Source organism: Aethalodelphis obliquidens, unplaced genomic scaffold (genome assembly GCF_003676395.1).
Source record: "Aethalodelphis obliquidens isolate GAN/ISIS:26980383/991018 unplaced genomic scaffold, ASM367639v1 scaffold104, whole genome shotgun sequence".
Lineage (NCBI taxonomy): Eukaryota > Metazoa > Chordata > Mammalia > Artiodactyla > Delphinidae > Aethalodelphis > Aethalodelphis obliquidens.
In genome coordinates, this window is record NW_020838048.1 from 605,977 (window position 1) to 620,771 (window position 14,795).

General features: G+C 43.6%; 1 protein-coding gene across 10 annotated transcripts in view; it reads right to left on the reverse strand.

The window, feature by feature from the left end:
• Positions 1-14,795, reverse strand: part of MID1 (midline 1) — a 668,179-nt gene that overhangs the window by 166,763 nt on the left and 486,621 nt on the right. Inside the window, exon 1 of one of the 10 annotated variants that reach the window (XM_027096552.1) lies at positions 13,893-14,260. The exons of 5 other annotated variants lie outside the window; for them this stretch is intronic. The gene's annotated coding sequence lies outside the window, so the exon portion shown is untranslated. Of the gene's footprint in view, positions 1-13,892; positions 14,261-14,795 lie in introns of those variants that run through there. 4 more of the 10 variants (XM_027096551.1, XM_027096548.1, XM_027096542.1 and 1 more) reach the window with 4 other exon arrangements.

Consider the following 14,795-nt stretch of genomic DNA (forward strand, 5'->3'; position numbering starts at 1 on the left):
TGCTCTGCAACAAGAGAAGCCACCGCAATGAGAAGCCCGCGCACCGCAAGCAAGAGTAGCCCCCGCTCGCCGCAACTAGAGAAAAGCCCGCGCGCAGCAACGAAGACCCAACGTGGCCCAAAATAAAAGAAATTAAAGAAATTTAAAAAAAAAATGAAAGAGAGTACGTAAAAATATTTTAAAGAAAAACGAATAATTTTAACATATGAAAACTAATGATGATCGATCATGCTCATCAATGCGATTTGGTACTATTTTAGCATATTAGGAGAATTTGTCCTACAAAGGTATATTTTTCAGCAACAAATTAGTTTCCTCACACATTACAGGGATATTTTTATATATACATGCACACACACAGATATTTGCCTGAAGAGATAGATGCCTTTAGAGTATGACATCCATATAATACGTTACTCCACTGTGTGTACATGTGTCCACACACGCATGCCTCTGGGTGGGTAGGTATGTATTCATTCCAAGGCTAACAGGTGGAAATATCCATAAAACCAAGACTTCTCTGAAACCTTTAGTTTGTTTCCACCAAAAGAGAAGGTAATCTAACATTTCTTAAATGCCTGACACGTAACCAATACTCTAAGTGCTTTATACTTCATTTTTTATATATCCTTCTTCATTCAGTTATTACATAAACCCTACGAGTTGGTAACAGCATTTCCATTTTATAGGTAAGGCAACTTGGGAGGCTTAAGGAATCAACCCAAGGTCACAGCGCTAGGAAGTGGCACATTAGGGGCCTCACTGGAGGATCTCTGATACTGTGCTTCCAAATCTACTGCCTGGAGTGATTCTCTCAACAACTGTATCACTGTCAAAATGTCAAACACCACTGTACTAGACCTGGCATTTTCTTTTTCTCTTTTGTTTTAAAGAAAGATCCCTTTCTTCCAAGGAAATCTTAACGGGAAGCCCAACATTCTGGAAGAGCAGAGAAGCAGAACACATCCAAGCTCTTCTTGCTGGAAAGGCAGGGAACTAGAGGATGGTCCTTACTCTTGCACGTCTTCCCTCTTCCTGTGTCTGGGCAACATCGTTCTCCTCCTGCCCTGGGCAGCTCTGCAGAAGTCTTAGGGCTCTGAGAAGCAAAGGTCAAGATACTTCACCGGACTACCACTGGGAGGGAACTCTCCAGGGATGCCTTGCACTTTGCGCACCTTAGGAGCAGAGGCACTGACGGCCCTTGCTCCTCATGATCTTTTCAAAGCCTTTTATCTAGCAAACCACCTTGGGAGGTAGAGATAATGTCTCCCTCCAGAGCAATGGGCAGGTGTGTGCTTACTAGCAATGACGAGAGATTCAGAGTCTCCCAGCTCAGGTTCCACACCCGGGAGGCAATTCTCCCGCCCGCACAACATCTACCTGGGGTCCTCTGTGTTGTCCTGGGGGAACCTGGGAGGCAAGGAGAACGAATGTGAACATGAAGCTCATGCCACTTGCAGTGCCATGAGTAATACAGTCCTCTGTCTCTGACCCAGGAGTCTCAGGTCTTCCGCCAGCATCCAAGAAACGGTGGCAGGCTAAGGTGCTGGTGTGCAAGTGGGATGAAGTCTCAGACACTTCACAGTTCTTGACAACCACCATTTTCTAACTTAGTCAACACACACTTATATAGTACTTACTCCGTACCAGGTGCTATTCTAAGTGGTAGACGAACAGTAACTCACTTAATCTTTATAACAACCTTAGAGTATAGGTACTATGATTATTATTTGCATTTTATTTCCATTTTACAGGGGAGGTAACTGTAATCACACACGATTGAGTAGTTGGATCGTTTCCATAAAACGATAAGGATTTGCTGTGCATATTTATAAGCACTAAATGATCTTCCTTTTTTTTTTTTTTTTTATTTTAGCAGTACACGGGCGTCCCACCGTTGTGGCCTCTCCCGTTGCGGAGCACAGGCTCCGGACGCGCAGGCTCAGCGGCCGTGGCTCACGGGCCCAGCCGCTCCGCGGCATGTGGGATCCTCCCGGACCGGGGCACGAACCCGTGTCCCCTGCATCGGCAGGCGGACTCTCGACCACTGCGCCACCAGGGAAGCCCTGATCTTCCTTATCAAATGAAAAAACATACATTGAAACCTCAGACCAATGCAACCGTTCTCCTCTTGTTGGTCTTGAACGTAAAGCTCCAGTCTTCAATAAGGGTGACGGAGAACCACTACACTGTGCAGAAATATGAAAATCATTTTATCAATGATGCATCTTGACATCTGGCAATCTGGGAGGAAAAGTGGAAACTATTTCCTTAAAGACTTTCCAGGACCTTGAGTATTTCAAGTGGAAGCTCTTACTTCCTTGGAAAATGGTCACAATTCCAACAAACTGAATACTAACAACATCAGCATCCTCCCCAAATTAGACCCTCGATAGCGAGCTTTCAACACTTTGGAGGTTATCTTCACTTTATAAAGCTCGGCCTCTTGACGTGCACTGGCTAGCGAGTAGAAGAGAAAGTGATCAACAGGCTTAGAAATCCACACTCTCACGTGAACGTATGCCGTGAACCAGCCCCACTTCCACTCATATAAAATCTCTAGAATTAGCACATTACTACAAGAGCCCCTTTTGGATTATTTCGAACATACTTGGGGAAAGGCAAAAAGCTGTATCTCTTCGGTGAATGATTAGAAAGGTAGGTAGACTGAAAAATGAATGTCAAGAACAATCTGAAATGGAAGATGTAAACAGACATTGCACAAGAAATGCAAATGGCCCTTAACACACTCAAAGTTGCTCAACATCACTCACAAGAGAAATGTACACAGCGATACCTCTTTTCATGGATCAAGTAGACAAAGATGTACACGGTGGACAATGCCCTGTCTTGGGGAGGCTCTGAGGAAGCACTCCCACACCCTGGGTAGGCAAATTTAGTTATTCGTCAAAATTAGAAACTGCAATACACCCTTTGACCCAGCAATCTCACTCCTGGGGATTTACAATTCAGACACACATCCTCCACACAAACTGGCAATGCACAAGCCTTTTCTACGTACATTGTTTTAATGGCAAAAGATTGGACACAACCAATGCGACCAGTACGAAAAGGATCAAGTAAATTATGGTATATTGTCACTACGGAATGCTATGCAGTTGTTGGAAAAAAAAAAAGAAAAAAGAAAGGACGGAGGGAAGCTCTTTGTGCAGTGTTATGAAAAGATCTCCAGGAAAAATTGTAATGTGAAAAAAAAAAAGGTTGCAAATAGGGTATACGGAACGCCGCTATTTATGTAAAATGAGAGAAATATATTTGTATCTGCCTATGACAATCAGAAAAAATTGCTGGGAGTCTGCCATCAACACCTAGAAATAAATATCATCATAGGAGCCACAGAGTATATTTCACCACTTCGGGTAGCTTAGAAGTGACAGTGTTTGTATACCAATTAGGGATTGCAGAAATCTTCTGAAGAAGTTGTTCTTCAAGATGCTAGTATTCAAATTAGCATAAGGATCAGACATGGAAAACAATCCTCTGAGTTGACTGTTTCAATCAACTTTTGAAGCCCCCTGGGATCACAGTCAGGGCTTGTGTCTATCCCAATTACTTTCATACTGTTTCTTTAAATGATCCACAGCTAATCAGCAATTTACCTGGTTAAAATTCAGTTTGGGAGTGCTTTGAAGGGGACGCTCCCTTCTTAGGTTTTCTGCCTGCAGACACAGGATTTGCAAAGGAGCTAACAACAAAGGGATTTAATCAGAAAACAAGAGCAAACGGTTGATTTTTGAAGAGGAACCACGAATACATATTCTTGTGGGCTCTTGCCTGATTACATCTGTTAATAAGGAATGCCAAAACGTGTGCACCAAAAACCCTTCAAGGTCTTTTGGTAGCAAATTATACTTGTAAATTTGATGTCAGATGATCACTGGAAGAACTCACACTCTTTGAAGATTTGAATTCATAAACGTAGGAAAGAAATAAACGTTTTTTTCCTCTAGTGATAGAAAGTATTAAACGGCAGGGAAAAAATGTGCTTGAAATCAACTGAGGAAATAATTCATTTTGAAAATTATTCAATAAAAATGGTAAATAGGAAAAATATGTTGGGCCAGTTTTGACTGGATGAATAAACCAGAAATATGCAATGGGCAAACTTAAGGATGATGGGCTGAGAAGTATCCCATCAACCTCCCCGTCTTATTTAATTTTTTTGTTATTCAACTATGCCACAGTAATTTGTTCCATCCCCATAAGACAAAGAAAGGAACACAACTTCAGATCAGCAGAAAACCGGCCAGCCTCTCGGAGCCTTCAAGAGGGCAGTGGCTCCGGATCAAGGAGAAATGAATGTCTTTGAAGTCTGCATCTTAGATTGTTTTGTTAATACATAAAATCCTCTCTCTTCAGCATTCAGAAGACTCATTTCAAAAGGAAAAGGCAAGTCCATGAGGATTACTTTGGCTTCCTGGAGGTCAGAACTAAATACACAAAATGAATAAAATGACGCTGAAATAAACAAGAATGGGAAATCGCTCATCCACAGGAATGATGTAACGAATCCTGACATAATTTCCAAGCAGAGAAGCAAAACTAGGTCAAAGCACGTTGGCCTAACATAATAAGCATTTTTGCTCCCAGAATTTTACCATGTAGGTTGTGTCTGTAGGCATTAATGTCTTCTGTTATCAATGTTCGGGGCTGTCACAAACTATTCATATCTTATCACTCTTTGTTAGCTAAACCAAAACAATGTAGTTTACATGTGAACTATTCAATTCTGACAGCTGAAATGTTAGAGAGGGGAAATGTTAAAAATATTCAGAAAGTGTCTCCTCCAGGCTAAGAAGCATTAAGCAATAAATATTCATTATTTAATAGTCTCCTATTGTGTTTTTCTCTACACAGAAAGCCATACCTCTCTCAATCAATTATTATGACTTTGTTTCCTTCTTTCACTCACAGTCATCTGAAAAGGGCAGCCGCGTCAATATCTCCTTAGAAATCCACTTTGAACACTGACCAAGGAAAAAAAGCTCGGCACTCACTGGAGAGCCAATTTTTCTATTCTGCTTTCCCCATAGGTTGACTGAAATAACTCCCACTTTCTTCTCCCTTCTATTTGTTCCAATTCACTTTTCTGCACTATCTCCACCAAGCCCAGTTGACTAAATCATAGAAAAAAGCCTCATCTCACTCCTTAGACTTTCTTCTGGGTAAACATAATCCTCCTAGTTTTTACTCGACAAAGTAGCACAAAAGCAAGTATAAGACTAGTTGGTTTTTTTCCTAAAAGTGAGACAGTCTTTCCTGATTCTTGATTCATTCTAAACCATCAACCTATTTGAAAATTGTGTTGGGATTTACTAGCACATTAAATTAGTACGTTACCCCCAAACATCCAAATTACACCTTACTAGAAGGCACGCAGTACAGTCAAAAGAGAATAAGATAAGGAATCTAGAAGACGACCCAGGTTCTAAATGTAAACTTTGCTCCCTGATGGAAGGTAAAGCATTCCCCTGTGCGAACATTTTCAAGCCACGAACGCTCAACTTTTAACCAGAACTTTCTGTCTGAATGCCTGATGCATCTCCTGTAGGAGACAATCTTGATTCTGTGTAGATTTCTAATATTTGGTGATGCCTTCCATTCACATTTCGCTTTATCTGGCCACCCATGTAGTTACTGGTAACTCAGCAGGGCACTCAACGAATTCCAGTTGTCCACAAACAGCTCCTTTGCTCTTAATTGCTTAGGGAAGTTCACTTCAAAATACATGCAACTGAAGCCATACTTCGCAACTGGACATATAACAAATAAGACAGTCTACCTCGTGGACCCTTTGAAAATGTATTAGTCCTGGTGTCTCCATAAACCACTCAGTGTCTCAGAAATTCCTACTTCATCATTTTAACCGTAACTCTCAGATGGTCTGTCACACCCAGAAGCAGTGCAAATGCTTTGTCCAGCACATGACTTGATGTTCACTGCAGAAAATGTGGCCGCCATCTGCATGGGGCAGAGCGTAAGACTTCAGTGTCCTTCCAGAAACAGACGCTCAGTTGCTGAGTGACCTTGGGCACGCCACTCATCTGGCAAAATAAACCCACTGCACATGGACCAAAGGCTAAAACATCAGGTTGGGCTCAGTGAGAAGCAGCAGCAGATTCATCTCTGTTTTTAGGCTTTGAGCTGTTGGACAGCATGTCCCATTTCTTAACCATTTCTGTAGTCCCATCAAGGAGTGTATAAGACAAGCTGCCTACCGAGCTCTGGGTTGTGGCCTCACCCAGAACACAACCGAAAGGACTAGATGGCTAAGCAACCTCAGTCTAATTTTTCTCTAATGTCAATCTATTCAGTCCTTTGCTCTTTCCCCAACCTTTCTCATGCCCTCTCTTCCTCATACCCCTCTGATCTTAAAGGGCGTTTTCCATTCTCTTTCCTGCCAAAATTCATCCAGCATGCACCTGAAAAATATTTGATTCTTCTTTCATTTTATTTTTTATTTATTTTTCATTGCAGGATAGTTGATTTACAAAGTTGTGTTAGTTTCAGCTGTACAGCAAAGTGATTGTTATACATATACATATATCTCTATTGTTTTCAGATTCTTTTCCCTTATAGGTTATTACAAAATATTGAGTATGGTTTCCTGTACTATACAGTAGGTCCTTGTTGGTTATCTATTCTATATATACTAGTATGTATATGTTAATCCCAAACTCCTAATTTATTCCTCTCCCCCGCTTCCCCTTTGATAACTATAAGTTTGTTTTCTATGTGTGCGGGTCTGTTTTGTATATAGTTTCATTTGTATCACTTTTTTTAGATTCCCCATATAAGTGGTATATGATATTTGTCTTTGTCTGACTTACTTCACTTAGTATGATAATCTCTAGGTCCATCAATGTTGCTGCAAATGGCAAAATATATTTATTGATTCTGATTGGGTGTCAAGGCACTGTGCTTGGACTTGAGGTTTTCAAGGTAATTAAGACGTAACTCTTGCTCTTGAGTAACTCAGTCCCGAGACAGGCAGACAAACGAGTAACTGGAAATATATACACCGTTTAGGATACTTCTGTGGATAAGAGGAAGTTCCAGCTATATCCTTTCCATTTATTGTGATCCAAACAGACAGTGCTCAGCGTACAAAGACTGTACTTACAAACAACCCAAACCCACAAATGCCACCAACTGCCCTCACTTGGTCCCCTGTGGTTCCCTGGCCGTCATTCACAAAGACCCCAGGGAGTCCAGAAGTTCCGTCAGGATGCTGAGAAAAGAACAAGTGAAGAGGTTCAACCCACTGGCAGACACACCAGCAAGTCCTGTCTGCCAAAGGCACAACCCTGCCCACAAATATTGCCCCTGAAAGAGCATTCGTGATTTCTGCAGCTCCAGGCTCTAGTGGCTGCTATTTCCCCAATTAAAGGTTCATCCTGAGGGTTTAAGGGCTGAGTCGAGAGTTTTAGCGCATTCATATTGTTCCTCTCCCAACATCGGGTTGAGACTATTGTCTAGAAGAAACAGGAGTGTGGTCTGGAGGTGGGAGAGGGGAGGGTGGGAAGATGGGAAATTATGGGAACTCAATTCACTGTGCATTAGGATAGGCCTGGGAGAGACATCCCAGTGGGACCCAGAAGATACTAGAAGGGTGGAGAAAGGTGAAAACTAGTGCAAACCTTTCCTATTTCAGATTTGCAAGACTGGCCTGTTACCAAGAGTTTGGCAACCCCTTCTCCTTCTATGTTCCGTCCTGTATCACATGGAAGCATGTCCTCAAAATGCAGAACTTAATCAGATTGGTTATTTTTTAAAATAGTGTTTTAGTCTCAATCATTGCACCATTTCTCACTGGAAAATGTTCTGGGTTTCAAACAACAAACTCTTAGAGCACAAGCATTCCTAGATTGGGGACTGCCTATGAGTTATTTTTCTCTATTGAGAAAAATTAATTGACTATTTACTAATTATGGTAAATTTATTTAAACTGGGAATTCATAAATTCCTACAAGTGGATATGTGGGTAAAAATTACCTAGATTTCCCAATTACAAATCATTTCTCAAGTCTCAGTTCAGGAAAGTTTTGGCTACCATCAATTTATTAAGCGGATTCTTATCCATATAAATATAGCTGCAGGGACTGTATCAAAATCATGTTTGCAGCCCCAAAGTGGCCTGACATATAATAATCATTTAGAGTAGTTTTACTGAATTAACCAAGGAATATACTGACTCTGTAAGTAGTCAGTAAATGTCCTTGAATGATATAAGAAATGAAGGAGAGCCTTTGTATTATTTCTCCTTTTTGACTATTTCATCATAAATATTTGACTGTATATAAAAATCTACTACTAATGGTCAGCACCTCTTCCTTTTCTTTTTTTTTGGTTGCCGTTTTTACTTAGAATTCTCTTTTATAGCACAAGGCACGTAAGTTCTTAGAGTTTTGTTTTGTTTTGTTTTGCTTTAAAGGAAAGTCTCTTCTAAGCATTTTTTTCGGTGCCTCAATTTTCTCACCTCCTTAACACCACGTGACCTTCTGTAGGCCATTAACTATTCCGCTCTGTGTCAATGGACTGTCTTCCTCTGGCGGGAAAAAAGATCTTGTGGATCTGGAAGGCTCCCTAATATTTTGTCCTTTCATTTAAAGGAATTTCTAGAGCCTGCCAGTTCATAAAACTAGGCAAACAATCTTCTACAACAGAACCCCTGAGATGCGTTTCATGTGAAATAAAAGGAATTAATAATGAGGCAGAAAGCATCGTGTTGATAAACTGTCCCATATCTTAATGGAGATTAGATTCCTGTTTGACCTGGCTTTGGAGCCCTTTCTTTCATCTCAGTGTATTTGATATTCTCTTCCTTGAATGAACTCCGTTTCAAATAAGCAAAGCAATTCTGTCTGATTCTGATCCCGGCTCCCAGCAGAGGCGTCCACCGCCTGGCCTTCCGTCATAGACACTTCAAGCCTGACCTCTGCAGGTGGATAATTGAAATGCACACTGCCCAATCAGATCTGGGTATTTCTTTTTAAAATCCCACCAAGTTCTGAAAACACAAACATTCACATGTGCAACGGGGAAACTGATATAATATGTTGGACTTCCCTTTTGTCTTGTAAGTGGCTTTTTGAAAGTAGCAACCTCTTGATTGAAAAGCATTTAAATTACATCTGCAACATACGCTGGTCGTGGTTAGCCATTAATTCTTTTTGCCTATTGAGAAAAATCCAAATGATTTGGATGAACTATGATCCTCAAATCATGCAGGCTTAGAAGTGCCCTGATCAGCCCCACCTTTTTCTAATCAAACAAATTACTCTTTGTTCAGTGACCAAATCCCCCTCTTTCACCAACGCACAGCCCAGGTTGCCATAGTTACCTTGGATGTCTATTTACTACATGGGATCAAAGCCAGGAGACATAAACATACACACGTAGCCTTAAAACTTGCTGGAATGTCTGAGGATAACATGCAACTACCAATTAAAGGATTTGCTCGCGGCCTACCCGCTCCCTAGCCAAGCAAACTACGAGTACACGTCATAAGGAATGGCAAGGAAAAGCCAACTTGAAAACACGATTTCAACACGACCAATAAAGATCTTTAATCTGACAGTAAGTCACGATTATAACATTCCCTGCCAAGGAGAGACAGTAGGGAAGAAATGAAAATTCTAATGTGCGTTGAAGATACTGGACCTCCAAACCACGTGCAAAAACTTAAACCCTGTGCTGTGCAGCAGCTTCCCACTAACCATCCATTTTACATTTGGTAGCGTATGTACGTCAATGCTACTCTCTCAGGTTGTCCCAACTGCCCCTTCCCCCGCTGTGTCCTCAAGTCCGTTCTCTACATGTGCGTCTTTATTCCTGCGCTGCCGCTAGGGTCATCAGTACCGGTTTTTTTAGATTCCATATATGTGCGTTAGCACACGGTATTTGTTTTTCTCTTTCTGACATCAGCTTGTTGCTTTATGATGACGTAGAGGGGTGGGATAGGGAGGGTGGGAGGGAGGCTCAAGAGGGAGGGGACATGGGGACACCCGTATGCATATAGCTGATGCGCTTTGTTGTACAGCGGAAACACTATATTGTAAAGCAATTATACTCCAATAAAGATATAAAAAATAAAACCAAACCAAACCAAAAAAACTTAAATAAAACCCTGCAATGTCTGGTGAAATGTCCGGTTAGTTTCAGTATCTTTCTAGTTGGTGTCATAAAAGCTGCCTCATCTCAGTGTTGGGACAAATGAGAACAGAAATGCCTCTTACACTTTTACACGCTTGACTTTCAAATGAAGGAAAACATAAAACATACTTGGAACACCATATGCTGGTTACAGAATAAGAAAGGGGAAGCTGTAAGAGAGTTCCCTTTTAATCCCTAGATTCACTGTTGATTCTGAGCCTGTACAGAATCTGGGTGGGTAGTATTCATCTCAGACTTGTACCTAATTTGCTGTGTATCTCTATACTTCAACTTTCTCCGCCTTCACCTCACCAGTTGTTCAATGAGGATCAAAATGCCACCTCATTCTCTCCTGGGGATGTGGCAGAGAATAAATAGATCATGTTCGTAAAGGACTTTCTAATCCTCAAAGGAAAGATTAATACAAAGACATTCATTATTAAACCAGATGTCCTTGGGCATTTTAATTCCAATCTGAAGAATGCAAAACGGGCGAAATCAAACTGAGTCACAGCTTCCTCGTAACAGCAACATCCTAGCCTTGGAAGAATTTAGCAGCTGCTTAAAGCGCTGGCTCACCGCCTTCTCCTTTCCCTTCGCGCTATAAGGCGACTGCAAGGATGTTTCAGTCCATCAGAAATAGAGCGAGTACCCTCTTCTCTTGGAGTGTTTTTTAAAATCATCAGGATGTTAAAAGCACAAACTATATCTGGTAGGCAATTTTGTCTGAAGAACCTGATTTTTTTTTTTTCCCGGCGAGAGAAAGAATTATTCGTTCTTATTTGTAGGGACAATGGGTGGTGTGCTATTTCAGGATATTTGCAGTTGTGGGAATGCCACAGGCAAACCTGTTGTTTTTGGCTGGGCTGCTAGAACAGGTGGCCATGCCTTTCCTTTGCCTGGGAACACAGCAAATTCCTTCTCAAGGAAGTTTCAGAAGTTTCCCACTTATGATCAGAGGGCAGAGAAAGGTTGGCACACGCTTTAAAATTACTTCCTGATAAAGGCAAATAGGGTTCACCCTTTTCTTTTGGCCTAACTCAGCGTGACCTTAGGAACACTCAAAGAATACTATCCCTCTGCCCCTAGCAGAAGGCAAAACCCCTCTGAACCTCATCGCCAGCCAGGCAGCTTTCTAATTCTGCAGGCCACTTCTGGCTACCCGCTGTGGCTAGTCAGGGGCGGGGGTCTCTCGGCTGCCACGCCATTGTTCAGCATTTGTGCAGCCCCAGGGACGGATCACTCCTCAGCGAAGAGATTGGATTTCACTGCTGAGCTGATGACACATGGACCTGTTTGATAGTTAACCCTGCGAATCCAGCTGGGGCTGCCGGGCTGAGATGACAAATTGGCTGGTGGGTGCAATTCACCCCACCTGGATGCAAGTTTTCCCCCAAGAGAAACTCAAATCAGGTTAGGATTAATCCAAGTCAATAACTCCACCATCTCCTTCGCCTCCACATTCTTGTTCTGGCTGTTGCGGAACAACGTGTCAGATTCCTGAAACGCTGGACTGCCCAGATTCTTTGGATGGGCCATGACTCTTCCCCCCTCCTTTTTTTCCCACCTCCCATCCCACCCCTAGCCCACCCTCTTTTCAAGGACTGCACAGGCCAAAAACTTATTGGACATACAGAGTTGTGGGATGAAAAGCTGCTGGGAGTTCCCTGGTAGCGCAGGGGTTAAGAATCCGCCTGCTAATCCAAGGAACACGGGTTCGAGCCCTGGTCCAGGAAGATCCCACAAGCCGCGGAGGAACGAAGCCCGTGCGCCACAACTACTGAGCCTCAGCTCTAGAGCCCGCGAGCCACAACTACTGAGCCCACGCGCCACAACTACTGAAGCCCACGCGCCTAGAGCCCATGCTCCGCAACAGGAGAAGCCACCACAGTGAGAAGCCCACGCACCGCAACGAAGAGTAGCCCCCGCTCGCTGCAACTAGAGAAAGCCCGCGCGCAGCAACGAAAACCCAACACAGCCAAAAATAAATAAGTAAATAAATTTATATTAAAAAAAAAAAGAAAAGCTGCCCATTCATTAAATGACTAAGGAGTTACTCCATGTGTACCCTTAAAACTTCACTACCGGGCTGAATTCCAATTCACATGAATGCCAGAAGGAGCCAGGCATGAGAAAAATCATGCCAAGCTCGGGACAGCACGCCTCTGGCATCAGGCACAGGGAGTGCCTCCATTCCAGAGGAATCGTGTGGGAACAGAGATTCTGAAAAGTGAGCTCAGACACCACCGAGAGGACAGGTGGCTCCGCGCTGGATCAAATGACTTTCTTTGTTCCAGCCAAGGACCTTTGTCAAAAATGTTTTGCCTTCCTCTTTTTCCTTTTGCTAAATCCTTTCCATTTAGGCTTCTCGCTTCTTTTCCCCATCCCATCGGATTGCTCGTAAAAAGTATGGGGTCAGACCAATAAGTTTGCAGAACCTGAAACTGATCAGGGGCCCAGTCTCCAGCAAGGCAAGAGCAATTGACTGGAAACACACACACACAGCACTTGCCGGTATAAGCGTGCTTTTCTGCGCTCACTACCACTCGCCAAGCACACTTGCTTAGCGAGCAGGTGAGGGGGCCAGAGGCAGAGGGTCTTTTCAAAACCTGCGCGTACGGTGAGGGCTCTGCTTCACCTCCCCAGGCTGCAGGAAACGGACAGAAAGTTCTAATCCCCTCGCCCCAGCCCCTAAACGCAAAGTTTGCTTCCTATGCAAATCACTTCGCCCAAATCGCTCAGGGTGGCCAGCACCCAACCCACTTAGAAGAAGAAAGTGCAGAGCTTGTCTGGTGGTAATATGGATGCTAACTTTTCCCACCCACATTTACTAAGAGCTGGCAAGGGCAGTATCGCTCCTCTTGGAATTCTCTGCCCTTGTCAGCCTACTAGCATGTTTTTCCAGCCTTTCAGCCCTTTATATGAGTACTGATCTTGATACTGAAATATTGACATAAGATTCTTCTAGAACTTTGGTTGAGTTATAAATCACACCCTTTTCTTAGCTTGGTACACTCACTTTTTTCTTTTCTTCCTGGCAAAGCTATAAACCTCGGCCTGGGCTGATAAGGAATTTTATCACCATGCCCCGCAGCCACAGAAGAAGCTGCTGGTTTAGAAGCCTTTTCAAAGACTCATGGAAGTCATCCCCGAGCCGTTTCTCAGCTCACTACTTTCAGGGCTGTCTTCGCACGTCCAGAAGCAATAACAGTTTCAAAACTGCTAGAACATAAAAACAAATCTGCATTTTTCTGGAAGGACGGTCTGTGCTAATTTCGGGCTGGTTCCGCCTTCTCAGCCATAAACACAGTAAGTGCTCAGGATGGGAAGCCAAAATGAGATACGAGGCCCCGTGTAATTCTTTTTCAGGATATTCAGTTGTCTTTATTCTCACCCAAAGCATAGGACAGAGGCTCAGAGCTCGAGATAGATCCTGAACAATAACTTCCAGCCGCTGCAAACTGGAATTGATTTACATATTCTAAGAACCGCTCTTAAGCCCTTTACAATGACTGCCTGACATCACCAATTCCCATGGAGAGAGGTGGGGGGAACCTCAGGAAATCTGCTTCTCGGGTTCCTTTAGGAAAATGCAGCCCCGTCTTTCCGCCAAATGGAAGGACTCGGCCAGGCATCTGCTCATCCGGAGTCACATCCCAGGGGTCCCAAGCGGCGCCCTCCCTCTCCACCCACCCGTGCAGCCCCCCGGAGCTCACCTGCCTCATGTTTAGACTTCCATCACCCATCCGGCAGGGAGCGAGCCGCCTCGAAGCCCACGCAGCGGTCTTCCAGGGGGAAACACCAAACCCAACAGAAGCCCGCAAGACAAAAGCAACTCAGCGAGATCCCCCGGCAGCTGGGAGCACGTTTTCTTCCTCTTTTTCTTTGATCTGTTGCTACACGCACTCTGCCCAAGACAACGTCAAGTTTCTCAAGCTTTGCTTCCTAGCCTATGAAAAGTCGGGCGCAGGGAAGCGAGGACCGCCTGGCTCTTATTTCAAATCGGGTCTCAGAGACGTCGTAGGTGGCTGGCTGGGGCCCCGGAGGAGTCTCGCCAATCAGGAGGAGGGGGTGGGCCCTGGGAGCCGGAGGGGCTGTCTCCGCGAGGATTCGAGAGCTTTCCGGATTTCAAGGATTGGAGGCAGCTGGAAACAGTCTCCGAGCTGAGCTCCCGAAGTAAAAGATGCGTTCTATTCTTATCTCACAGCTCTGGGTCTGCTCAAAGCTTAACTAGCTTAAGGCCTGGCCTTTTAAGAGCTCCCTGAAAGCACGCAAGCATTTGGAAGGGGCAGAATGATTTCAGCCAGAAAAGCGCACACTCAGGGATCAGACGGATTTTCAAAAGGGTATCTTGCCCCAAACACTGGGGAGGAAACCAAATTGTTACTCGGAACACCTGAACTGAAACCAGCACTCAGGGGAGGAGGGCGTCACCCACCTCATTTCCATACAGATGAACTCTATAGCCATCTAAGAAGCACAAATCTTAATGGGAACGTGCACACAAATCTGCTGAAACACGGCAAATGAACAAGTATCTTTAACTAGTGACGGCCCGAGGCACAATTTTAAATAAAATTGTTATTAGAAAAACAGGCGCTGATGTTTGGTTAAGAAGA